This window comes from Pleurodeles waltl, chromosome 2_1 (assembly GCF_031143425.1).
Source record: "Pleurodeles waltl isolate 20211129_DDA chromosome 2_1, aPleWal1.hap1.20221129, whole genome shotgun sequence".
In the NCBI taxonomy this organism is placed as follows: domain Eukaryota; kingdom Metazoa; phylum Chordata; class Amphibia; order Caudata; family Salamandridae; genus Pleurodeles; species Pleurodeles waltl.
This window is the reverse complement of record NC_090438.1, coordinates 34,573,179-34,599,366: the sequence shown is the minus strand read 5'-3', so window position 1 is coordinate 34,599,366 and position 26,188 is coordinate 34,573,179. Positions and strand designations below refer to the sequence as shown.

General features: G+C 49.3%; 1 protein-coding gene across 13 annotated transcripts in view; it reads right to left on the bottom strand.

Annotated features, from left to right (window-relative positions):
* Nucleotides 1–26,188, bottom strand: part of MED12 (mediator complex subunit 12) — a 786,294-nt gene that overhangs the window by 533,287 nt on the left and 226,819 nt on the right. The window lies entirely within an intron of this gene.

Genomic DNA, 26,188 nt, shown 5'->3' with positions numbered 1-26,188 from the left:
GAGTTTTTCTGGGAGCCCCATGATCATGCCTTTTAATGTCTTGTTGAATCTCTCAACTAAGCCATTAGTTTGTGGATGGTATGGTGTAGTGAATTTGTAAGTCACTCCACACTCATTCCACATGTGTTTTAGGTATGCTGACATGAAGTTGGTACCTCTGTCAGACACCACCTCCTTAGGGAAACCCACTCTGGTAAAGATACCAATGAGGGCCTTGGCTACTGCAGGGGCAGTAGTCGACCTAAGGGGAATAGCTTCAGGATACCTAGTAGCATGATCCACTACTACTAGGATATACATATTTCCTGAGGCTGTGAGAGGTTCTAGTGGACCAACTATGTCCACACCCACTCTTTCAAAGGGGACCCCCACCACTGGAAGTGGAATGAGGGGGGCCTTTGGGTGCCCACCTGTCTTACCACTGGATTGACAGGTGGGGCAGGAGAGGCAAAACTCCTTAACCTTCTGTGACATATTGGGCCAGTAGAAGTGGTTGACTAACCTCTCCCACGTCTTGGTTTGTCCCAAATGCCCAGCAAGGGGAATATCATGGGCTAAGGTCAGAATAAACTCTCTGAACGACTGAGGCACTACCACTCTCCTAGTGGCACCAGGTTTGGGGTCTCTGGCCTCAGTGTACAGGAGTCCATCTTCCCAATAGACCCTATGTGTTCCATTTTTCTTGCCCTTGGACTCTTCAGCAGCTTGCTGCCTAAGGCCTTCAAGAGAGGGACAGGTTTCTTGTCCCTTACACAGCTCTTCCCTTGAGGGTCCCCCTGGGCCTAAGAGCTCAACCTGATAAGGTTCAAGCTCCAAAGGCTCAGTTCCCTCAGAGGGCAGAACTTCTTCCTGAGAAGAGAGGTTCTCTTTTTCTGACTGTGTTGCAGTTGGTTTCCCAACTGACTTTCCTTTTCTCTTGGTAGGCTGGGCCATTTTTCCAGACTCCAGCTCTACTTTTTCACCCTGTGCCTTGCATTGTGCTCTTGTTTTTACACACACCAGTTCAGGGATACCCAGCATGGCTGCATGGGTTTTTAGTTCTACCTCAGCCCATGCTGAGGACTCCAGGTCATTTCCAAGCAGACAGTCTACTGGGATGTTTGAGGAGACCACCACCTGTTTCAGGCCATTGACCCCTCCCCCATTCTAAAGTTACCATTGCCATGGGATGTGCTTTAGTCTGATTGTCAGCGTTGGTGACTGTATACGTTTTTCCAGTCAGGTATTGGCCAGGGGAAACCAGTTTCTCTGTCACCATGGTGACACTGGCACCTGTATCCCTCAGGCCCTCTACACTTGTCCCATTAATAAAGAGCTGCTGCCTGTATTTTTGCATGTTAGGCGGCCAGGCAGCTAGTGTGGCTAAATCCACCCCACCCTCAGAGACTAGAGTAGCTTCAGTGTGGACCCTGATTTGCTCTGGGCACACTGTTGATCCCACTTGGAGACTAGCCATTCCAGTGTTACCTGGATTGGAGTTTGGAGTGGAACTTTTCTTGCGACAGGCCTTGTTTCCAGCTTGGTGTCCAGACTGACTACAGTTTCGACACCAGGCCTTTTTGGGATCAAAGTTTTTACCCTTGTACCCAGGATTGTTTTGTGAAGAGGCTCTGGGCCCACCCTCCTGTGCAGGTTTTTGGGGGCCTGTAGAAGACTCTTTACTATTTTTATTTTTGGCTGTCTCACCACCTTTCCCCTGGTGAGGTTTTGTGACCCCTTTCTTTTGGTCACCCCCTGTGGAAGTTTTGGACACCCTAGTCTTGACCCAATGGTCCGCCTTCTTTCCCAATTCTTGGGGAGAAATTGGTCCTAGGTCTACCAGATGCTGATGCAGTTTGTAGGAAGTTGGCTCTGTATGTGCTATTTCAAAGTAAGGAATAGCATGCACAGAGTCCAAGGGTTCCCCTTAGAGGTAAAATAGTGGTAAAAATAGATAATACTAATGCTCTATTTTGTGGTAGTGTGGTCGAGCAGTAGGCTTATCCAAGGAGTAGTGTTAAGCATTTGTTGTACATACACATTGACAATAAATGCGGTACACACACTCCGAGACAAATCCAGCCAATAGGTTTTCTTAGTTTATTTTAAGAACCACAGGTTCAAATTTAACCTGTAATATCTTGTTTGAAAGGTATTGCAGGTAAGTACATTAGGAACTTTGAATCATTTCAGTTGCATGTATACTTTTCAAGTTATTCACAAATAGCTATTTCAAAAGTGGACACTTAGTGCAATTTTCACAGTTCCTGGGGGAGGTAAGTTTTGGTTAGTTTTACCAGGTAAGTAAGACACTTACAGGGTTCAGTTCTTGGTCCAAGGTAGCCCACCGTTGGGGGTTCAGAGCAACCCCAAAGTTACCACACCAGCAGCTCAGGGCCGGTAAGGTGCAGAGTTCAAAGTGGTGCCCAAAACGCATAGGCTTCAATGGAGAGAAGGGGGTGCCCCGGTTCCAGTCTGCCAAAAGGTAAGTACCCGCGTCTTCGGAGGGCAGACCAGGGGGGTTTTGTAGGGCACCGGGGGGGACACAAGCCCACACAGAAATTTCACCCTCAGCGGGGGCGGCCGGGTGCAGTGTTAGAACAAGCGTCGGGTTCGCAATGGAAGTCAATGAGAGATCAAGGGATCTCTTCAGCGCTGCAGGCAGGCAAGGGGGGGCTTCCTCGGGGAAACCTCCACTTGGGCAAGGGAGAGGGACTCCTGGGGGTCACTTCTGCAGTGAAAGTCCGGTCCTTCAGGTCCTGGGGGCTGCGGGTGCAGGGTCTTTTCCAGGCGTCGGGACTTAGGTTTCAGAGAGTCGCGGTCAGGGGAAGCCTCGGGATTCCCTCTGCAGGCGGCGCTGTGGGGGCTCAGGGGGGACAGGTTTTGGTACTCACAGTATCAGAGTAGTCCTGGGGTCCCTCCTGAGGTGTTGGATCTCCACCAGCCGAGTCGGGGTCGCCGGGTGCAGTGTTGCAAGTCTCACGCTTCTTGCGGGGAGCTTGCAGGGTTCTTTCAAGGCTGCTGGAAACAAAGTTGCAGCCTTTCTTGGAGCAGGTCCGCTGTCCTCGGGAGTTTCTTGTCTTTTCGAAGCAGGGGCAGTCCTCAGAGGATGTCGAGGTCGCTGGTCCCTTTGGAAGGCGTCGCTGGAGCAGAGTTCTTTGGAAGGCAGGAGACAGGCCGGTGAGTTTCTGGAGCCAAGGCAGTTGTTGTCTTCTGGTCTTCCTCTGCAGGGGTTTTCAGCTAGGCAGTCCTTCTTCTTGTTGTTGCAGGAATCTAATTTTCTAGGGTTCAGGGTAGCCCTTAAATACTAAATGTAAGGGCGTGTTTAGGTCTGGGGGGTTAGTAGCCAATGGCTACTAGCCCTGAGGGTGGGTACACCCTCTTTGTGCCTCCTCCCAAGGGGAGGGGGTCACAATCCTAACCCTATTGGGGGAATCCTCCATCTGCAAGATGGAGGATTTCTAAAAGTCAGAGTCACCTCAGCTCAGGACACCTTAGGGGCTGTCCTGACTGGCCAGTGACTCCTCCTTGTTGCTTTCTTTGTTCCCTCCAGCCTTGCCGCCAAAAGTGGGGGCCGTGGCCGGAGGGGGCGGGCAACTCCACTAAGCTGGAGTGCCCTGCTGGGCTGTGACAAAGGGGTGAGCCTTTGAGGCTCACCGCCAGGTGTTACAGCTCCTGCCTGGGGGAGGTGTTAGCATCTCCACCCAGTGCAGGCTTTGTTACTGGCCTCAGAGTGACAAAGGCACTCTCCCCATGGGGCCAGCAACATGTCTCTAGTGTGGCAGGCTGCTGGAACTAGTCAGCCTACACAGACAGTCGGTTAAGTTTCAGGGGGCACCTCTAAGGTGCCCTCTGTGGTGTATTTTACAATAAAATGTACACTGGCATCAGTGTGCATTTATTGTGCTGAGAAGTTTGATACCAAACTTCCCAGTTTTCAGTGTAGCCATTATGGTGCTGTGGAGTTCGTGTTTGACAAACTCCCAGACCATATACTCTTATGGCTACCCTGCACTTACAATGTCTAAGGTTTTGTTTAGACACTGTAGGGGTACCATGCTCATGCACTGGTACCCTCACCTATGGTATAGTGCACCCTGCCTTAGGGCTGTAAGGCCTGCTAGAGGGGTGACTGACCTATACTTGCATAGGCAGTGAGAGGCTGGCATGGCACCCTGAGGGGAGTGCCATGTCGACTTACTCATTTTGTTCTCACTAGCACACACAAGCGGGCAAGCAGTGTGTCTGTGCTGAGTGAGATGTCTCCATGGTGGCATAAGACATGCTGCAGCCCTTAGAGACCTTCCTTGGCATCAGGGCCCTTGGTACTAGAAGTACCAGTTACAAGGGACTTATCTGGATGCCAGGGTCTGCCAATTGTGGATACAATGGTACATTTTAGGTGAAAGAACACTGGTGCTGGGGCCTGGTTAGCAGGGTCCCAGCACACTTCTCAGTCAAGTCAGCATCAGTATCAGGCAAAAAGTGGGGGGTAACTGCAACAGGGAGCCATTTCTTTACAGTCAGACTGTCTAAAAATTTTGTTTTTGACAGGCATGCTGTCTCCTGTGTCCACATCATGGGTACACAGGTGTGTCTGACCAGGGGTTAGGGAGAAGAGTTCAGGAAACTGTTGTAGGACTCTCCTACAATCAGCTTGCTGTTGGCCAGAGAGGGTGTCTGAGTAGATCACTCCATCTACTGAGTCATCTTCTGGGTCTGATGACAGAAGATCAGGGAGAGGTTCACTCTCTGCCTCCTGATCCTCATCTGTTACCATCAACAGATTTACATCAGCCCTGTCATGGAAGAGCTTAAGGCGGTTCACATGGATCACCCTCTTGGGGCTCCTGCTTGTGCCCAGGTCCACCAGGTAGGTGACCTGACTCTTCCTTTCTAGCACTGGGTAAGGGCCACTCCATTTGTCCTGGAATGCCCTGGGAGCCACAGGCTCCAGAAACCAGACTTTCTGCCCTGGTTGGAACTCAACCATTGCAGCCTTTTGGTCATACCAAAACTTCTGGAGCTGTTGGCTGGCCTCAAGGTTTTTGGTTGCCTTTTCCATGTACTCTGCCATTCTAGAGCGAAGGCCAAGTACATAGTCCACTATGTCTTGTTTAGGCTCATGAAGAGGTCTCTCCCAGCCTTCTTTAACAAGAGCAAGTGGTCCCCTTACAGGGTGACCAAACAGAAGTTCAAAGGGTGAGAATCCTACTCCCTTCTGTGGCACCTCTCTGTAAGCAAAAAGCAGACATGGCAAGAGGACATCCCATCTCCTTTTGAGTTTTTCTGGGAGCCCCATGATCATGTCTTTTAATGTCTTGTTGAATCTCTCAACTAAGCCATTAGTTTGTGGATGGTATGGTGTAGTGAATTTGTAAGTCACTCCACACTCATTCCACATGTGTTTTAGGTATGCTGACATGAAGTTGGTACCTCTGTCAGACACCACCTCCTTAGGGAAACCCACTCTGGTAAAGATACCAATGAGGGCCTTGGCTACTGCAGGGGCAGTAGTCGACCTAAGGGGAATAGCTTCAGGATACCTAGTAGCATGATCCACTACTACTAGGATATACATATTTCCTGAGGCTGTGAGAGGTTCTAGTGGACCAACTATGTCCACACCCACTCTTTCAAAGGGGACCCCCACCACTGGAAGTGGAATGAGGGGGGCCTTTGGGTGCCCACCTGTCTTACCACTGGATTGACAGGTGGGGCAGGAGAGGCAAAACTCCTTAACCTTCTGTGACATATTGGGCCAGTAGAAGTGGTTGACTAACCTCTCCCACGTCTTGGTTTGTCCCAAATGCCCAGCAAGGGGAATATCATGGGCTAAGGTCAGAATAAACTCTCTGAACGACTGAGGCACTACCACTCTCCTAGTGGCACCAGGTTTGGGGTCTCTGGCCTCAGTGTACAGGAGTCCATCTTCCCAATAGACCCTATGTGTTCCATTTTTCTTGCCCTTGGACTCTTCAGCAGCTTGCTGCCTAAGGCCTTCAAGAGAGGGACAGGTTTCTTGTCCCTTACACAGCTCTTCCCTTGAGGGTCCCCCTGGGCCTAAGAGCTCAACCTGATAAGGTTCAAGCTCCAAAGGCTCAGTTCCCTCAGAGGGCAGAACTTCTTCCTGAGAAGAGAGGTTCTCTTTTTCTGACTGTGTTGCAGTTGGTTTCCCAACTGACTTTCCTTTTCTCTTGGTAGGCTGGGCCATTTTTCCAGACTCCAGCTCTACTTTTTCACCCTGTGCCTTGCATTGTGCTCTTGTTTTTACACACACCAGTTCAGGGATACCCAGCATGGCTGCATGGGTTTTTAGTTCTACCTCAGCCCATGCTGAGGACTCCAGGTCATTTCCAAGCAGACAGTCTACTGGGATGTTTGAGGAGACCACCACCTGTTTCAGGCCATTGACCCCTCCCCATTCTAAAGTTACCATTGCCATGGGATGTGCTTTAGTCTGATTGTCAGCGTTGGTGACTGTATACGTTTTTCCAGTCAGGTATTGGCCAGGGGAAACCAGTTTCTCTGTCACCATGGTGACACTGGCACCTGTATACCTCAGGCCCTCTACACTTGTCCCATTAATAAAGAGCTGCTGCCTGTATTTTTGCATGTTAGGCGGCCAGGCAGCTAGTGTGGCTAAATCCACCCCACCCTCAGAGACTAGAGTAGCTTCAGTGTGGACCCTGATTTGCTCTGGGCACACTGTTGATCCCACTTGGAGACTAGCCATTCCAGTGTTACCTGGATTGGAGTTTGGAGTGGAACTTTTCTTGCGACAGGCCTTGTTTCCAGTTTGGTGTCCAGACTGACTACAGTTTCGACACCAGGCCTTTTTGGGATCAAAGTTTTTACCCTTGTACCCAGGATTGTTTTGTGAAGAGGCTCTGGGCCCACCCTCCTGTGCAGGTTTTTGGGGGCCTGTAGAAGACTCTTTACTATTTTTATTTTTGGCTGTCTCACCACCTTTCCCCTGGGGAGGTTTTGTGACCCCTTTCTTTTGGTCACCCCCTGTGGAAGTTTTGGACACCCTAGTCTTGACCCAATGGTCCGCCTTCTTTCCCAATTCTTGGGGAGAAATTGGTCCTAGGTCTACCAGATGCTGATGCAGTTTGTAGGAAGTTGGCTCTGTATGTGCTATTTCAAAGTAAGGAATAGCATGCACAGAGTCCAAGGGTTCCCCTTAGAGGTAAAATAGTGGTAAAAATAGATAATACTAATGCTCTATTTTGTGGTAGTGTGGTCGAGCAGTAGGCTTATCCAAGGAGTAGTGTTAAGCATTTGTTGTACATACACATAGACAATAAATGAGGTACACACACTCAGAGACAAATCCAGCCAATAGGTTTTTGTATAGAAAAATATTTTTTCTTAGTTTATTTTAAGAACCACAGGTTCAAATTCTACATGTAATATCTCATTCGAAAGGTATTGCAGGTAAGTACTTTAGGAACTTTAAATCATAAAAATTGCATGTATACTTTTCAAGTTATTGACAAATAGCTGTTTTAAAAGTGGACACTTAGTGCAATTTTCACAGTTCCTAGGGGAGGTAAGTATTTGTTAGGTTAACCAAGTAAGTAAGACACTTACAGGGTTCAGTTCTTGGTCCAAGGTAGCCCACCGTTGGGGGTTCAGAGCAACCCCAAAGTTACCACACCAGCAGCTCAGGGCCGGTAAGGTGCAGAGTTCAAAGTGGTGCCCAAAACGCATAGGCTTCAATGGAGAGAAGGGGGTGCCCCGGTTCCAGTCTGCCAAAAGGTAAGTACCCGCGTCTTCGGAGGGCAGACCAGGGGGGTTTTGTAGGGCACCGGGGGGGACACAAGCCCACACAGAAATTTCACCCTCAGCGGGGGCGGCCGGGTGCAGTGTTAGAACAAGCGTCGGGTTCGCAATGGAAGTCAATGAGAGATCAAGGGATCTCTTCAGCGCTGCAGGCAGGCAAGGGGGGGCTTCCTCGGGGAAACCTCCACTTGGGCAAGGGAGAGGGACTCCTGGGGGTCACTTCTGCAGTGAAAGTCCGGTCCTTCAGGTCCTGGGGGCTGCGGGTGCAGGGTCTTTTCCAGGCGTCGGGACTTAGGTTTCAGAGAGTCGCGGTCAAGGGAAGCCTCGGGATTCCCTCTGCAGGCGGCGCTGTGGGGGCTCAGGGGGGACAGGTTTTGGTACTCACAGTCGTAGAGTAGTCCGGGGGTCCTCCCTGAGGTGTTGGTTCTCCAGCAGCCGAGTCGGGGTCGCCGGGTGCAGTGTTGCAAGTCTCACGCTTCTTGCGGGGAGATTGCAGGGTTCTTTAAAGCTGCTTCTTGAAACAAAGTTGCAGTCTTTTTGGAGCAGGTCCGCTGTCCTCGGGAGTTTCTTGTCGTCGTCGAAGCAGGGCAGTCCTCAGAGGATTCAGAGGTCGCTGGTCCCTTTGGAAGGCGTAGCTGGAGCAGAGTTCTTTGGAAGGCAGGAGACAGGCCGGTGAGTTTCTGGAGCCAAGGCAGTTGTTGTCTTCTGGTCTTCCTCTGCAGGGGTTTTCAGCTAGGCAGTCCTTCTTCTTGTTGTTGCAGGAATCTAATTTTCTAGGGTTCAGGGTAGCCCTTAAATACTAAATTTAAGGGCGTGTTTAGGTCTGGGGGGCTAGTAGCCAATGGCTACTAGCCCTGAGGGTGGGTACACCCTCTTTGTGCCTCCTCCCAAGGGGAGGGGGTCACAATCCTAACCCTATTGGGGGAATCCTCTGTAAAGAAATGGCTCCCTGTTGCAGTTACCCCCCACTTTTTGCCTGATACTGATGCTGACTTGACTGAGAAGAGTGCTGGGACCCTGCTAACCAGGCCCCAGCACCAGTGTTCCTTCACCTAAAATGTACCATTGTATCCACAATTGGCAGACCCTGGCATCCAGATAAGTCCCTTGTAACTGGTACTTCTAGTACCAAGGGCCCTGATGCCAAGGAAGGTCTCTAAGGGCTGCAGCATGTCTTATGCCACCCTGGAGACCCCTCACTCAGCACAGACACACTGCTTGCCAGCTTGTGTGTGCTAGTGAGAACAAAACGAGTAAGTCGACATGGCACTCCCCTCAGGGTGCCATGCCAGCCTCTCACTGCCTATGCAGTATAGGTAAGACACCCCTCTAGCAGGCCTTACAGCCCTAAGGCAGGGTGCACTATACCATAGGTGAGGGTACCAGTGCATGAGCATGGTACCCCTACAGTGTCTAAACAAAACCTTAGACATTGTAAGTGCAGGGTAGCCATAAGAGTATATGGTCTGGGAGTCTGTCAAACACGAACTCCACAGCACCATAATGGCTACACTGAAAACTGGGAAGTTTGGTATCAAACTTCTCAGCACAATAAATGCACACTGATGCCAGTGTACATTTTATTGTAAAATACACCACAGAGGGCACCTTAGAGGTGCCCCCTGAAACTTAACCGACTATCTGTGTAGGCTGACTAGTTTTAGCAGCCTGCCACAAACCGAGACATGTTGCTGGCCCCATGGGGAGAGTGCCTTTGTCACTCTGAGGCCAGTAACAAAGCCTGCACTGGGTGGAGATGCTAACACCTGCTCCAGGCAGGAGTTGTCACACCTGGCGGTGAGCCTCAAAGGCTCACCTCCTTTGTGCCAACCCAGCAGGACACTCCAGCTAGTGGAGTTGCCCGCCCCCTCCGGCCAGGCCCCACTTTTGGCGGCAAGGCCGGAGAAAATAATGAGAATAACAAGGAGGAGTCACTGGCCAGTCAGGACAGCCCCTAAGGTGTCCTGAGCTGAGGTGACTCTAACTTTTAGAAATCCTCCATCTTGCAGATGGAGGATTCCCCCAATAGGGTTAGGATTGTGACCCCCTCCCCTTGGGAGGAGGCACAAAGAGGGTGTACCCACCCTCAGGGCTAGTAGCCATTGGCTACTAACCCCCCAGACCTAAACACGCCCTTAAATTTAGTATTTAAGGGCTACCCTGAACCCTAGAAAATCAGATTCCTGCAACAAGAAGAAGGACTGCCCAGCTGAAAACCCCTGCAGCGGAAGACCAGAAGACGACAACTGCCTTGGCTCCAGAAACTCACCGGCCTGTCTCCTGCCTTCCAAAGATCCTGCTCCAGCGACGCCTTCCGAAGGGACCAGCGACCTCGACATCCTCTGAGGACTGCCCCTGCTTCGAAAAGACAAGAAACTCCCGAGGACAGCGGACCTGCTCCAAGAAAAGCTGCAACTTTGTTTCCAGCAACTTTAAAGATCCCTGCAAGCTCCCCGCAAGAAGCGTGAGACTTGCAACACTGCACCCGGCGACCCCGACTCGACTGGTGGCGATCCAACACCTCAGGAGGGACCCCAGGACTACTCTGATACTGTGAGTACCAAAACCTGTCCCCCCTGAGCCCCCACAGCGCCGCCTGCAGAGGGAATCCCGAGGCTTCCCCTGACCGCGACTCTTTTGAACCTAAAGTCCCGACACCCGGGAGAGACCCTGCACCCGCAGCCCCCAGGACCTGAAGGACCGGACTTTCACTGGAGAAGTGACCCCCAGGAGTCCCTCTCCCTTGCCCAAGTGGAGGTTTCCCCGAGGAACCCCCCCCTTGCCTGCCTGCAGCGCTGAAGAGATCCCGAGATCTCTCATAGACTAACATTGCAAACCCGACGCTTGTTTCTACACTGCACCCGGCCGCCCCCGCGCCGCTGAGGGTGAAATTTCTGTGTGGACTTGTGTCCCCCCCGGTGCCCTACAAAACCCCCCTGGTCTGCCCTCCGAAGACGCGGGTACTTACCTGCAAGCAGACCGGAACCGGGGCACCCCCTTCTCTCCATTCTAGCCTATGTGTTTTGGGCACCACTTTGAACTCTGCCCCTGACCGGCCCTGAGCTGCTGGTGTGGTGACTTTGGGGTTGCTCTGAACCCCCAACGGTGGGCTACCTTGGACCAAGAACTGAACCCTGTAAGTGTCTTACTTACCTGGTAAAACTAACAAAAACTTACCTCCCCCAGGAACTGTGAAAATTGCACTAAGTGTCCACTTTTAAAACAGCTATTTGGCAATAACTTGAAAAGTATACATGCAATTTTGATGATTTGAAGTTCCTAAAGTACTTACCTGCAATACCTTTCGAATGAGCTATTACATGTAGAATCTGAACCTGTGGTTCTTAAAATAAACTAAGAAAAGATATTTTTCTATACAAAACCTATTGGCTGGATTTGTCTCTGAGTGTGTGTACCTCATTTATTGTCTATGTGTATGTACAACAAATGCTTAACACTACTCCTTGGATAAGCCTACTGCTCGACCACACTACCACAAAATAGAGCATTAGTATTATCTATTTTTACCACTATTTTACCTCTAAGGGGAACCCTTGGACTCTGTGCATGCTATTCCTTACTTTGAAATAGCACATACAGAGCCAACTTCCTACATTGGTGGATCAGCGGTGGGGTACAAGACTTTGCATTTGCTGGACTACTCAGCCAATACCTGTTCACACGACAAATTCCAAAATTGTCATTAGAAATTGATTTTTGCAATTTGAAAAGTTTTCTAAATTCTTAAAAGACCTGCTAGGGCCTTGTGTTAGATCCTGTTTAGCATTTCTTTTAGAGTTTAAAAGTTTGTAAAAGTTTGAATTAGATTCTAGAACCAGTTGTAGATTCTTAAAAAGTATTCCAACTTTTAGAAGCAAAATGTCTAGCACAGATGTGACTGTGGTGGAACTCGACACCACACCTTACCTCCATCTTAAGATGAGGGAGCTAAGGTCACTCTGTAAACTAAAGAAAATAACAATGGGCCCCAAACCTACCAAAATACAGCTCCAGGAGCTTTTGGCAGAGTTTGAAAAGGCCAACCCCTCTGAGGGTGGCAACTCAGAGGAAGAGGATAGTGACTTGGAGGAAAATTCCCCCCTACCAGTCCTATCTAGGGAGAACAGGGTCCCTCAAACCCTGACTCCAAAAATAATAGTCAGAGATGCTGGTTCCCTCACAGGAGAGACCAACACCTCTGAAATCACTGAGGATAACTCCAGTGAAGATGACCCCCTGTTAGCCAGGATGGTCAAAAGATTGACTTTGGAAAAGCAGCTCCTAGCCATAGAAAGGGAAAGAAAAGAGATGGGCCTAGGTCCCATCGATGGTGGCAGCAACTTAAATAGGGTCAGAGATTCTCCTGACATCCTAAAAATCCCCAAAGGGATTGTAACAAAATATGAAGATGGTGATGACATCACCAAATGGTTCACAGCTTTTGAGAGGGCTTGTGTAACCAGAAAAGTAAACAGATCTCACTGGGGTGCTCTCCTTTGGGAAATGTTCACTGGAAAGTGTAGGGATAGACTCCTCACACTCTCTGGAAAAGATGCAGAATCTTATGACCTCATGAAGGGTACCCTGATTGAGGGCTTTGGATTCTCCACTGAGGAGTATAGAATTAGATTCAGGGGGGCTCAAAAATCCTCGAGCCAGACCTGGGTTGATTTTGTAGACTACTCAGTAAAAACACTAGATGGTTGGTTAACTGGAAATGAAGTGTGTGACTATGTTGGGCTTTATAATTTGTTTATGAAAGAACACATTTTAAGTAACTGCTTCAATGAAAAGTTGCATCAGTATCTGGTAGACCTAGGTCCAATTTCTCCCCAAGAATTGGGAAAGAAGGCAGACCACTGGGTCAAGACTAGGGTAACCAAAACTTCCACTGGGGGTGACCAAAAGAAAGGGGTTACAAAAACTCCCCAGGAGAAAGTGGGTGACACTAGAAACAAAGAAAAAGAGTCCTCTGTAGGCCCCCAAAAACCAGAACAGGTGGGTGGGCCCCAAGACACAACCCAAAACAAAGGTGGGTACCAGGGTAAGAACTGGGATGCCACTAAGGCATGGTGCCACAACTGTAAACAGTCTGGGCACCACACCAAGGACACTTCTTGTCCCAAAAACAAACCCCAGCACAAAATTCCAGGGGTAACCAGTGTAGCCATGGGAGATGACTCCTCAGATGAGGAGGTCTTCCTAGCCTTCAACTGGAAACAGGGCCCAACAGGTGAGTTGGAGATTCCAGAGGGAAGCAGACACTTCCACCACCTACTGGTGAATGGAATCCCAACCACTGCCCTGAGAGACACTTGTGCCAGTCACACTATTGTGCATGACAGGCTGGTGCTCTCAAACCAGTACATCCCAGGTGAGACTGCCAGGGTAAGAGTTAGCCTAGACAGGGTCACTAAGAGGCCTATGGCTTTAGTACCCATAGAAGTGGGTGGCACTCTTAGCTGGAGAAGGGTAGTAGTCAGTACAGACCTCCCCCTTGATTGTCTCCTTGGAAATGACTACCCAGAGGTTAGTCAGAGCCCAAGAGAGGAACTGGTCCAGTGCCAGTCCTCTCCCAAGGATTCTGGAAGTCCTGCCTCTGCAGTAAATGCAAGCAGGCCCCAGAAGAAGAAGAAAAGAAAACAGAGTAGGAAGGGTGGACAACCTTTAGCCAAGGTTACAGCAAGCCAAGGAGATTCTGCTCCAGTAGGGGAGAACTCCAAAAATGGCCCTGATAAAGTCCAACCTGACCCACAAGAAGTCCTGGCTAGTCAGGCAACTGTTAAACCTGAGTGGGTGGCTCCTCAGCTAACAGAAGAAAGAGTGGAAGAAGGGTGCTTACTACAAGATGTGGTAACCCCCCACTCTAATACAGCAGACAGGCAACCTGAACCCAAAGAGGCCTGTAACTTAGCCCCTTCCCTTTTAGGTGAAGAGCTAAAGGTGTGGTTCTGGGCACTGACAGCTGTCAGTGGCCTCTGCTGGGTGTTAGCCTTTATGGCTGCACTATCCTTAGCATGGTGGTCTGACCCCATGCCAAATAGCAAGTTAGGCCCCCTGACCCTATTGGTCATGGTGGGGTTACTCCAGCTCTGGGTAACCTCTCTGGGTAAGCTAGGGGTAACCCTGGCCAAGATAAGGTTAGCAGAGGTGGATACCTCTAAGACCAAAATAGAAAGAATGGGTGGAGACATTGAAGAGGCAGACAAGAGGCAATTCAGACTAGGTCCTATCACTGTGGAAGTGGGTCAGTTCCCCAAAGGGAATGACCTGAACAGAAGGATGTAAGGCAGAGTAGGCCCTGCAACTAACCAGCCTATTTCTCCTACTCTTCCTCGCCTGACAGACTAGGAAGACTCTCCCAGCTTGGGCTGAGTCTCCTGGCCTGTGGGCTGGGGGGGGCTTGTGTAAAGAAATGGCTCCCTGTTGCAGTTACCCCCCACTTTTTGCCTGATACTGATGCTGACTTGACTGAGAAGAGTGCTGGGACCCTGCTAACCAGGCCCCAGCACCAGTGTTCCTTCACCTAAAATGTACCATTGTATCCACAATTGGCAGACCCTGGCATCCAGATAAGTCCCTTGTAACTGGTACTTCTAGTACCAAGGGCCCTGATGCCAAGGAAGGTCTCTAAGGGCTGCAGCATGTCTTATGCCACCCTGGAGACCCCTCACTCAGCACAGACACACTGCTTGCCAGCTTGTGTGTGCTAGTGAGAACAAAACGAGTAAGTCGACATGGCACTCCCCTCAGGGTGCCATGCCAGCCTCTCACTGCCTATGCAGTATAGGTAAGACACCCCTCTAGCAGGCCTTACAGCCCTAAGGCAGGGTGCACTATACCATAGGTGAGGGTACCAGTGCATGAGCATGGTACCCCTACAGTGTCTAAACAAAACCTTAGACATTGTAAGTGCAGGGTAGCCATAAGAGTATATGGTCTGGGAGTCTGTCAAACACGAACTCCACAGCACCATAATGGCTACACTGAAAACTGGGAAGTTTGGTATCAAACTTCTCAGCACAATAAATGCACACTGATGCCAGTGTACATTTTATTGTAAAATACACCACAGAGGGCACCTTAGAGGTGCCCCCTGAAACTTAACCGACTATCTGTGTAGGCTGACTAGTTTTAGCAGCCTGCCACAAACCGAGACATGTTGCTGGCCCCATGGGGAGAGTGCCTTTGTCACTCTGAGGCCAGTAACAAAGCCTGCACTGGGTGGAGATGCTAACACCTCCTCCAGGCAGGAGTTGTCACACCTGGCGGTGAGCCTCAAAGGCTCACCTCCTTTGTGCCAACCCAGCAGGACACTCCAGCTAGTGGAGTTGCCCGCCCCCTCCGGCCAGGCCCCACTTTTGGCGGCAAGGCCGGAGAAAATAATGAGAATAACAAGGAGGAGTCACTGGCCAGTCAGGACAGCCCCTAAGGTGTCCTGAGCTGAGGTGACTCTAACTTTTAGAAATCCTCCATCTTGCAGATGGAGGATTCCCCCAATAGGGTTAGGATTGTGACCCCCTCCCCTTGGGAGGAGGCACAAAGAGGGTGTACCCACCCTCAGGGCTAGTAGCCATTGGCTACTAACCCCCCAGACCTAAACACGCCCTTAAATTTAGTATTTAAGGGCTACCCTGAACCCTAGAAAATCAGATTCCTGCAACAAGAAGAAGGACTGCCCAGCTGAAAACCCCTGCAGCGGAAGACCAGAAGACGACAACTGCCTTGGCTCCAGAAACTCACCGGCCTGTCTCCTGCCTTCCAAAGATCCTGCTCCAGCGACGCCTTCCGAAGGGACCAGCGACCTCGACATCCTCTGAGGACTGCCCCTGCTTCGAAAAGACAAGAAACTCCCGAGGACAGCGGACCTGCTCCAAGAAAAGCTGCAACTTTGTTTCCAGCAACTTTAAAGATCCCTGCAAGCTCCCCGCAAGAAGCGTGAGACTTGCAACACTGCACCCGGCGACCCCGACTCGACTGGTGGCGATCCAACACCTCAGGAGGGACCCCAGGACTACTCTGATACTGTGAGTACCAAAACCTGTCCCCCCTGAGCCCCCACAGCGCCGCCTGCAGAGGGAATCCCGAGGCTTCCCCTGACCGCGACTCTTTTGAACCTAAAGTCCCGACACCCGGGAGAGACCCTGCACCCGCAGCCCCCAGGACCTGAAGGACCGGACTTTCACTGGAGAAGTGACCCCCAGGAGTCCCTCTCCCTTGCCCAAGTGGAGGTTTCCCCGAGGAACCCCCCCCTTGCCTGCCTGCAGCGCTGAAGAGATCCCGAGATCTCTCATAGACTAACATTGCAAACCCGACGCTTGTTTCTACACTGCACCCGGCCGCCCCCGCGCCGCTGAGGGTGAAATTTCTGTGTGGACTTGTGTCCCCCCCGGTGCCCTACAAAACCCCCCTGGTCTGCCCTCCGAAGACGCGGGTACTTACCTGCAAGCAGACCGGAACCGGGGCACCCCCTTCTCTCCATTCTAGCCTATGTGTTTTGGGCACCACTTTGAACTCTGCCCCTGACCGGCCCTGAGCTGCTGGTGTGGTGACTTTGGGGTTGCTCTGAACCCCCAACGGTGGGCTACCTTGGACCAAGAACTGAACCCTGTAAGTGTCTTACTTACCTGGTAAAACTAACAAAAACTTACCTCCCCCAGGAACTGTGAAAATTGCACTAAGTGTCCACTTTTAAAACAGCTATTTGGCAATAACTTGAAAAGTATACATGCAATTTTGATGATTTGAAGTTCCTAAAGTACTTACCTGCAATACCTTTCGAATGAGCTATTACATGTAGAATCTGAACCTGTGGTTCTTAAAATAAACTAAGAAAAGATATTTTTCTATACAAAACCTATTGGCTGGATTTGTCTCTGAGTGTGTGTACCTCATTTATTGTCTATGTGTATGTACAACAAATGCTTAACACTACTCCTTGGATAAGCCTACTGCTCGACCACACTACCACAAAATAGAGCATTAGTATTATCTATTTTTACCACTATTTTACCTCTAAGGGGAACCCTTGGACTCTGTGCATGCTATTCCTTACTTTGAAATAGCACATACAGAGCCAACTTCCTACATCCTCCATCTGCAAGATGGAGGATTTCTAAAAGTTAGAGTCACTTCAGCTCAGGACACCTTAGGGGCTGTCCTGACTGGCCAGTGACTCCTCCTTGTTGCTTTCTTTGTTCCCTCCAGCCTTGCCGCCAAAAGTGGGGGCCGTGGCCGGAGGGGGCGGGCAACTCCACTAAGCTGGAGTGCCCTGCTGGGCTGTGACAAAGGGGTGAGCCTTTGAGGCTCACCGCCAGGTGTTACAGCTCCTGCCTGGGGGAGGTGTTAGCATCTCCACCCAGTGCAGGCTTTGTTACTGGCCTCAGAGTGATAAAGGCACTCTCCCCATGGGGCCAGCAACATGTCTCCAGTGTGGCAGGCTGCTGGAACCAGTCAGCCTACACAGATAGTTGGTTAAGTTTCAGGGGGCACCTCTAAGGTGCCCTCTGTGGTGTATTTTACAATAAAATGTACACTGGCATCAGTGTGCATTTATTGTCCTGAGAAGTTTGATACCAAACTTCCCAGTTTTCAGTGTAGCCATTATGGTGCTGTGGAGTTCGTGTAAAACAGACTCCCAGACCATATACTCTTATGGCTACCCTGCACTTACAATGTCTAAGGTTTGGCTTAGACACTGTAGGGGCACAGTGCTCATGCACTGGTACCCTCACCTATGGTATAGTGCACCCTGCCTTAGGGCTGTAAGGCCTGCTAGAGGGGTGTCTTACCTATACTGCATAGGCAGTGAGAGGCTGGCATGGCACCCTGAGGGGAGTGCCATGTCGACTTACTCATTTTGTTCTCACTAGCACACACAAGCTGGTAAGCAGTGGGTCTGTGCTGAGTGAGGGGTCTCTAGGGTGGCATAATACATGCTGCAGCCCTTAGAGACCTTCCCTGGCATCAGGGCCCTTGGTACCAGAGGTACCAGTTACAAGGGACTTATCTGGATGCCAGGGTGTGCCAATTGTGGAATCAATGGTACATTTTAGGTGAAAGAACACTGGTGCTGGGGCCTGGTTAGCAGGGTCCCAGCACACTTCTCAGTCAAGTCAGCATCAGTATCAGGCAAAAAGTGGGGGGTAACTGCAACAGGGAGCCATTTCTTTACACCTGGTCAGACACACCTGTGTACCCATGATGTGGACACAGGAGACAGCATGCCTGTCAAAAACAAAATATTTAGACAGTCTGACCAAGTTAAGGAAAGCATCAAGGTGGAAGTCCACAAGATGCTGGAATTGGGAGTAATTGAGTACTCTGACAGCCCCTGGGCTAGCCCAGTGGTCTTAGTCCCCAAACCTCACACCAAAGAAGGAAAGAGAGAGATGAGGTTTTGTGTGGACTACAGAGGTCTCAACTCTGTCACCAAGACAGATGCTCATCCCATTCCTAGAGCTGATGAGCTAATAGACAAATTAGGGGCTGCCAAATTCTTAAGTACCTTTGACTTAACAGCAGGGTACTGGCAAATCAAAATGGCCCCTGGAGCAAAAGAAAAGACAGCATTCTCCACACCTGATGGGCATTATCAGTTCACTGTTATGCCCTTTGGTTTAAAGAATGCCCCTGCCACCTTCCAAAGGTTGGTGAATCAAGTCCTTGCTGGGTTGGAATCCTTTAGTGCAGCTTATCTTGATGATATTGCTGTCTTCAGCTCCACCTGGCAGGATCACCTGGTCCACCTGAAGAAGGTTTTGAAGGCTCTGCAATCTGCAGGCCTCTCTATCAAGGCATCCAAATGCCAGATAGGGCAGGGAACTGTGGTTTACTTGAGACACCTTGTAGGTGGAGGCGAAGTTCAGCCACTCCAGCCTAAGATCCAGACTATTCTGGACTGGGCAGCTCCAAAAACCCAGACTCAAGTCAGGGCATTCCTTGGCTTGACTGGGTACTATAGGAGGTTTGTGAAGGGATATGGATCCATTGTGACAGCCCTCACAGAACTCACCTCCAAGAAAATGCCCCAGAAAGTAAACTGGACTGTAGAATGCCAACAGGCCTTTGACACCCTGAAGCAAGCTATGTGCACAGCACCAGTTCTAAAAGCTCCAGATTACTCCAAGCAATTCATTGTGCAAACAGATGCCTCTGAACATGGGATAGGGGCAGTTTTGTCCCAAACAAATGATGATGGCCTTGACCAGCCTGTTGCTTTCATTAGCAGGAGGTTACTCCCCAGGGAGCAGCGTTGGAGTGCCATTGAGAGGGAGGCCTTTGCTGTGGTTTGGTCCCTGAAGAAGTTGAGACCATACCTCTTTGGTACTCACTTCCTAGTTCAAACTAACCACAGACCTCTCAGATGGCTGATGCAAATGAAAGGTGAAAATCCAAAACTGTTGAGGTGGTCCATCTCCCTACAGGGAATGGCCTTTATAGTGGAACACAAACCTGGGACTGCCCATGCCAATGCAGATGGCCTTTCCAGGTTCTTCCACTTAGAAAATGAAGACTCTCTTGGGAAAGGTTAGTCTCATCCTCTTTCGTTTGGGGGGGGTTGTGTAAGGAAATGCCTCCTTGGCATGGTTACCCCCTGACTTTTTGCCTTTGCTGATGCTATGTTTTGAATTGAAAGTGTGCTGAGGCCTGCTAACCAGGCCCCAGCACCAGTGTTCTTTCCCTAACCTGTACTTTTGATTCCACAATTGGCACACCCTGGCATCCAGATAAGTCCCTTGTAAGTGGTACCCCTGGTACCAAGGGCCCTGATGCCAAGGAAGGTCTCTAAGGGCTGCAGCATGTCTTATGCCACCCTGGAGACCCCTCACTCAGCACAGACACACTGCTTGCCAGCTTGTGTGTGCTGGTGAGAACAAAACGAGTAAGTCGACATGGCACTCCCCTCAGGGTGCCATGCCAGCCTCTCACTGCCTATGCAGGTATAGATAAGTCACCCCTCTAGTAGGCCTTACAGCCCTAAGGCAGGGTGCACTATACCATAGGTGAGGGCACCAGTGCATGAGCACTGTGCCCCTACAGTGTCTAAGCAATACCTTAGACATTGTAAGTGCAGGGTAGCCATAAGAGTATATGGTCTGGGAGTCTGTTTTACACGAACTCCACAGCACCATAAAGGCTACACTGAAAACTGGGAAGTTTGGTATCAAACTTCTCAGCACAATAAATGCACACTGATGCCAGTGTACATTTTATTGTAAAATACACCACAGAGGGCACCTTAGAGGTGCCCCCTGAAACTTAACCGACTACCTGTGTAGGCTGACTGGTTCCAGCAGCCTGCCACACTAGAGACATGTTGCTGGCCCCATGGGGAGAGTGCCTTTGTCACTCTGAGGCCAGTAACAAAGCCTGCACTGGGTGGAGATGCTAACACCTCCCCCAGGCAGGAGCTGTAACACCTGGCGGTGAGCCTCAAAGGCTCACCCCTTTGTCACAGCACCGCAGGACACTCCAGCTTAGTGGAGTTGCCCGCCCCCTCCGGCCACGGCCCCCACTTTTGGCGGCAAGGCTGGAGGAAACAAAGAAAACAGCAAGGAGGAGTCACTGGCCAGTCAGGACAGCCCCTAAGGTGTCCTGAGCTGAAGTGACTCTAACTTTTAGAAATCCTTGCAGATGGAGGATTCCCCCAATAGGATTAGGGATGTGACCCCCTCCCCTTGGGAGGAGGCACAAAGAGGGTGTACTCACCCTCAGGGCTAGTAGCCATTGGCTACTAACCCCCCAGACCAAAACACGCCCTTAAATTTAGTATTTAAGGGCTTCCCTGAACCTAAGAATTTAGATTCCTGAAACTACAAGAAGAAGAGGACTGCTGAGCTGAAAAACCCCTGCAGAAGAAGAACAGAAGACACCAACTGCTTTGGCCCCAGTCCTACCGGCCTGTCTCCTGCCTTCCAAAGAAACCTGCTCCAGCGACGCTTTCCAAAGGACCAGCGACCTCTGAATCCTCAGAGGACTGCCCTACTTCAAGAAAGACAAGAAACTCCCGAGAACAGCGGCACTGCTCCAAAAGAACTGCAACTTTGTTTCAAGGAGCAGATTTAAAGACCACTGCAACTCCCCGCAAGAAGCGTGAGACTTGCAACACTGCACCCGGCGACCCCGACTCAACTGGTGGAGAACCAACACCTCAGGGAGGACCCTCCGGCGACTCCGAGTCCGTGAGTAACCAAAGTTGTCCCCCCTGAGCCCCCACAGCGACACCTGCAGAGGGAATCCCGAGGCTCCCCCTGACCGCGACTGCCTGAACTCCATTTCCCGACAGCTGGAAAAGACCCTGCACCCGCAGCCCCCAGCACCTAAAGGAACGGAACTCCTGTGCAGGAGTGACCCCCAGGAGGCCCTCTCCCTTGCCCAGGTGGTGGCTACCCCGAGGAGCCCCCCCCCCCTTGCCTGCCTGCAACGCTGAAGAGATCCCTTGATCTCTCATTGATTTACATTGAAAACCTGACGCTTGTTTCTACACTGCACCCGGCCGCCCCAGTGCCGCTGAGGGTGTACTTTTTGTGTTAACTTGTGTCCCCCCCGGTGCCCTACAAAACCCCCCTGGTCTGCTCTCCGAAGACGCGGGTACTTACCTGCTGGCAGACTGGAACCGGGGCACCCCCTTCTCTCCATTGAAGCCTATGTGTTTTGGGCACCTCTTTGACCTCTGCACCTAACCGGCCATGAGCTGCTGGTGTGGTAACTTTGGGGTTGCTCTGAACCCCCAACGGTGGGCTACCTTGGACCCAAAACTGAAACCTGTAAGTGACTTACTTACCTGTTAAAACTAACATTACTTTACCTCCCCCAGGAACTGTGAAAATTTCACTAAGTGTCCACTTTTAAAACAGCTTATTGTGTTTTATGTGAAAAGTATACATGCTAATGTAATGATTCAAAGTTCCTAAAGTACTTACCTGCAATACCTTTCAAATGAGATATTACATGTAGAATTTGAACCTGTGGTTCTTAAAATAAACTAAGAAAAGATATTTTTCTATAACAAAACCTATTGGCTGGATTTGTCTCCGAGTGTGTGTTCCTCATTTATTGCCTGTGTGTATGTACAACAAATGCTTAACACTACTCCTTTGATAAGCCTACTGCTCGACCACACTACCACAAAATAGAGCATTAGTATTATCTCTTTTTGCCACTATCTTACCTCTAAGGGGAACCCTTGGACTCTGTGCATACTATTCCTTACTTTGAAATAGTGCATACAGAGCCAACTTCCTACAGTGGCCCTCCTTACTTTTGAAGAGTTCAACAACAGTCAGACTTTTCATGAAAAGGTCAGTGGATCTCATCTATGCGTGGCGCTGGAGAGCCACGCTCGCACAAACCACTCTGCCTAAACAGTAGATAGTTGCCAGGCCTGATTATATGGCATTCTTGGGTGCGTCCTGGCCATCTTAAAAGGTCTGGGCCACAGATTTCGTCTGGGACCTAAGGGCAAAGTTAACTGAGGAAAACATCCTTTTTCCAAATGTCACAATTATTTTTGACTCTCTGCATGGGGGTTGTAAGAAAAGACTTGGGGTTAAATCTGCGAGTGGATGCTTACACTACTAAGCTCTAGGGCAGAGGTCTTCAAACTGGGGGGCCTCAAGTGATCCCGGGGGGGGGGGGGGGGGCGCAAAACTCTGGGAAAAAGAAATATTATACAAATAACATGCCTTTGTTTTAAGCAGAAGCATGTTATTGCAGTTTTAAAAAGGTAACATGAGTTAACTGCAATGTTTAAATAGGTTTAGACCTATTTAAATATTGTAATCTTTCTAAAATAATTGTGAAAAATTCGGGGGGGGGGGGGGGGAACAATGATTTTTATTTTTCAACTGGGGGGGCAGGGCATTAAAAAGTTTGAAGACCACTGCTCTAGGGAGTAGGGAGCATTTTCAGGAAGGCAGGGTTACCTGCAGCAAGTCTGGGGCATCGTGCCACCTGTCTGTTCATATGCAGGCAGGAGCAAGGTCTATCCCAAGTGCCTATGAAGATGTTAATCCGAGCTTCATTATACGACAGTAAAGATTCAGATGTCGCCTGCCCTGGTTGTACTAAGTCCATGAGGATGGGGGTTTTCATCTCAACAGAAGGTAACTGCTAATATTGAACTTCAGTTGTTCATCTAATGACTGAGGCAAATGAGGCTGACACTTCTAAGGAAGGGCCAGGGGGAGAACCCAGCCCGATATAAAGAGAAGTGTCCAACATACTGGACTCTGAAGTCCAGACAAAAATTGTCCTCATTTTGTGGGAATAATTCATCCCCATCATCATAACCAAAAGCTGTCTGACTCTGGTCAAAGTTCGATCTGAAAGGTTGTTACAGCACTGGAGTGTGGTCTTTGGCAAAAGCACTGTTTTGTCAGTGTGTACTGGGACCTGGCACATTGGAAATGCTTCGGCCAAGGTTGAGACTGATTTGGTGAGGAGTCAGAGACAATTGGATGGGTGACCTCCTACAGTGTGTGCAGAGCAGGGTCAGTGTTGACGCTGCAGGAACCAGCAGAGATCATGGTGGTGGACAAGGATTTGGCTCTGAAGCCGAACCCAAAGTGGGTCCATAAGGAACAGACAGTGCTGAGGGTGGATCCACCAGAACTAACCAGACTTGAGGCAGATCCATGGGACTCCATGGCACACCAGACAGAGCTGGTAGGATGCAGGAGATTTGATGCATAGCTTTGTTAAACACCTCAATCTTTTATGGAATTGCAGATGGCCCTGGGGACTTTGGGGAGCATTGGAATCAGCTGTGAAATCAGTGGTGGACCAGGAGAAAAAGAGGGGCAACTCTGCCTTTATGCAACTTCTCAACAGAGTGGTAGGGCTGGCATAAGGTCCATTTGGAATGCTAGCCGTGAATTGACTTCCTGTTGAATTCAGCTACAGAGAACTTTGTTTTGCGTTCCAGGATTGTCTTCAGGAGCATCAGGGCACACTCCTCGAACCCAAATATCAGAGCACAACCCATGGGGATCAGTCTAAGACATCTGCTTGGGAAAACCCCTACGGGGTTAAAGCCCTGTAGTTTTAAGGAGGGGACATGTTCCTTTGCACTTTGTGAAACTTGTGAGGGAAATAACGTCTGCTGGTGAGAAAAAGGTAGAAGCTAGCTCCGGATCTACATAGGAGGGAGTGGAAAGAAAGGAAATTACATGAGCGACCTTGGGTGGCTCTTGTGGCTACAGTTATGTCTTCAGGGGCAAAGCGGAGTGACATGGAGCCCACAGAGCCACCTACTTGGGCTATGATGAAAAAGCTTCCATATCCAGTCTGGTACAGGTGAGGAAGCTGCAGTTCGAAGTATCCATCAGAACTTTACTTTGTAGGCTCTAGATCAGGATTCATTAAATGGCCGGACTCACATCTGAGGTTACCACATCCTAGGTAACTTTTAAGTCCTTTACTTCGCAGGTAAATTACTTTTTAATCATTTCAAGAGACTTAATTCAAACACTATAAAGTATAGCTATCAATGTATCAAATATTTACATACATGTGAATACACGTACATATATTAGTGGTTCAATTTGTAACAGAGTTCTAAATTAAATATTAAAATAGGATTTAATGTAGTAAATTATTTACAATTACCATAAGGTAATTAAAATTTTAAGTAAGTAATCAGAAAATGTGTTTAATACTAATATTTAACTGTTAAATAATAACAAAGAATTATAATGGCATTTTAATATTTATATAATTTAATGTATGGCTATAGGTTTTTAGGACTAGGCAGTGTTTAAGGCTAGTAAGAGGTTTTAGGGATGGGTAGTGTTTGCAAAGAGAACCCTTTCTGATTGGTCATACCTAATTTTTCATGTTTTTGGGACATATATATATGTATTAATAAATCCTTTAATTATAATTTTAGATGGACACAAACAATCACATACAATCCATGTATGGGACCATATAGAAATACACGGGCATTAGTTCAATGCACGAAAGGCGACACATAGGGCCTCATTATGACCCTGGCAGCCGGCGGTAAGCTGGCGGTAACACCTCCAACAGGCTGGCGGTGTTACTCCAGCTATTATGACCATGGTGCAATAGCCACGGCCATACCGCTGGCATCTCCACTATACCGCCAGGCTTTCGCCTGGTGGTCATAATCCCCAGCCTGGCCACGGCGGTAAACACCGCCATGGAAAGGCTGGCGGTAAGGGGGACTTGGGGTGCCCCTGTACTTGGCATGGGCAATGCAGGGGCCCCAGGCATAGCCCCGTCGCGCATTTCGCTGCCCGAATTTCGGGCAGTGAAAGCACGACAGGTGCTACTGCACCCGCTGCACATTAGCATTGCCGCCGGCTCTATTACAAGCCAGCAGCAATGTTGATGTGACTTTTCCGCTGGGCCAGCGGACAGTTACACTGTTACAGTCTGCTGGCCCAGCGGAAAAGTCATAATAGGAAGCCAGAAATACCACCGGCACTGGCGGTATTCTGTCTACCGCAGCCTCGGCGGTCTGTAATGAGGGCCATAGTCAGGTACGTCAGTAATTACAGGCATAAGAGGGGGCACATTATGGTAATATTTAACTTTAACACTGGGACACTGCTACAGTGTATGTGCTCAGATCTGTAAAACATTGGCTTAGAACCTAATTGGCACATATAACTTTCCTAAGAGGCCTTAGTATGTGGTGCAGAAATGCAACTATGGCCCAGAAATTTAAATGAGACATGTTGACTGAAGAACCTATTGTGCCACCCACTACAGCTGCAGTTAAAAGTGGCTTTAGGCCTACCCTGTGTAGCCTAACAGCAGCTTGAAACTTGCTGCACAGACATGTCCAAATCACCATTTTGATAGGTAAGAAAACCTGACTTAAAACATCAAACAAGTAAACCCTAAGCACACCTTGTCCCCAACAAGGAAAGGTATATACAATTTATATACAAATATATAAAAGTTGTACATGTTTGAAATTAGAGGTGGCATGCTCCTCCAGTGACTAGGCCCAAAATGACATGGTAACTGGTCAGACTTTCGATGGCACATAAGAAAGGTCAAATGATAGATTATAGAGTTTAATCTATTTATGTTTGAACTGTACTAGCAACAGACTCCAGTTAAAGACTTATCTTATATTTAATTAAAACAATTTAATTAAACATACTAGAAATTTAACTATTAGGAACTTACATTTAACCTTCCCGAAAGTTTAAGTGTCAGCCCCAGGTTACATCTTGCACCATATGCTAAGGGTGAATAGGTAAGTTAAATATACCAACTAGTAATGTCCATTCAACCATGTTCAAAGGGGAAGTACAGGCACTTTACTACTTGGCTGCACACAGCTCTAAAGCAAGAAAAAATATAGAGTCCATCAAAAGGTGAAAAATGCAGAGTGACTGTAAGGAAATGCCTCCTTGGCATGGTTGCCCCCTGACTTTTT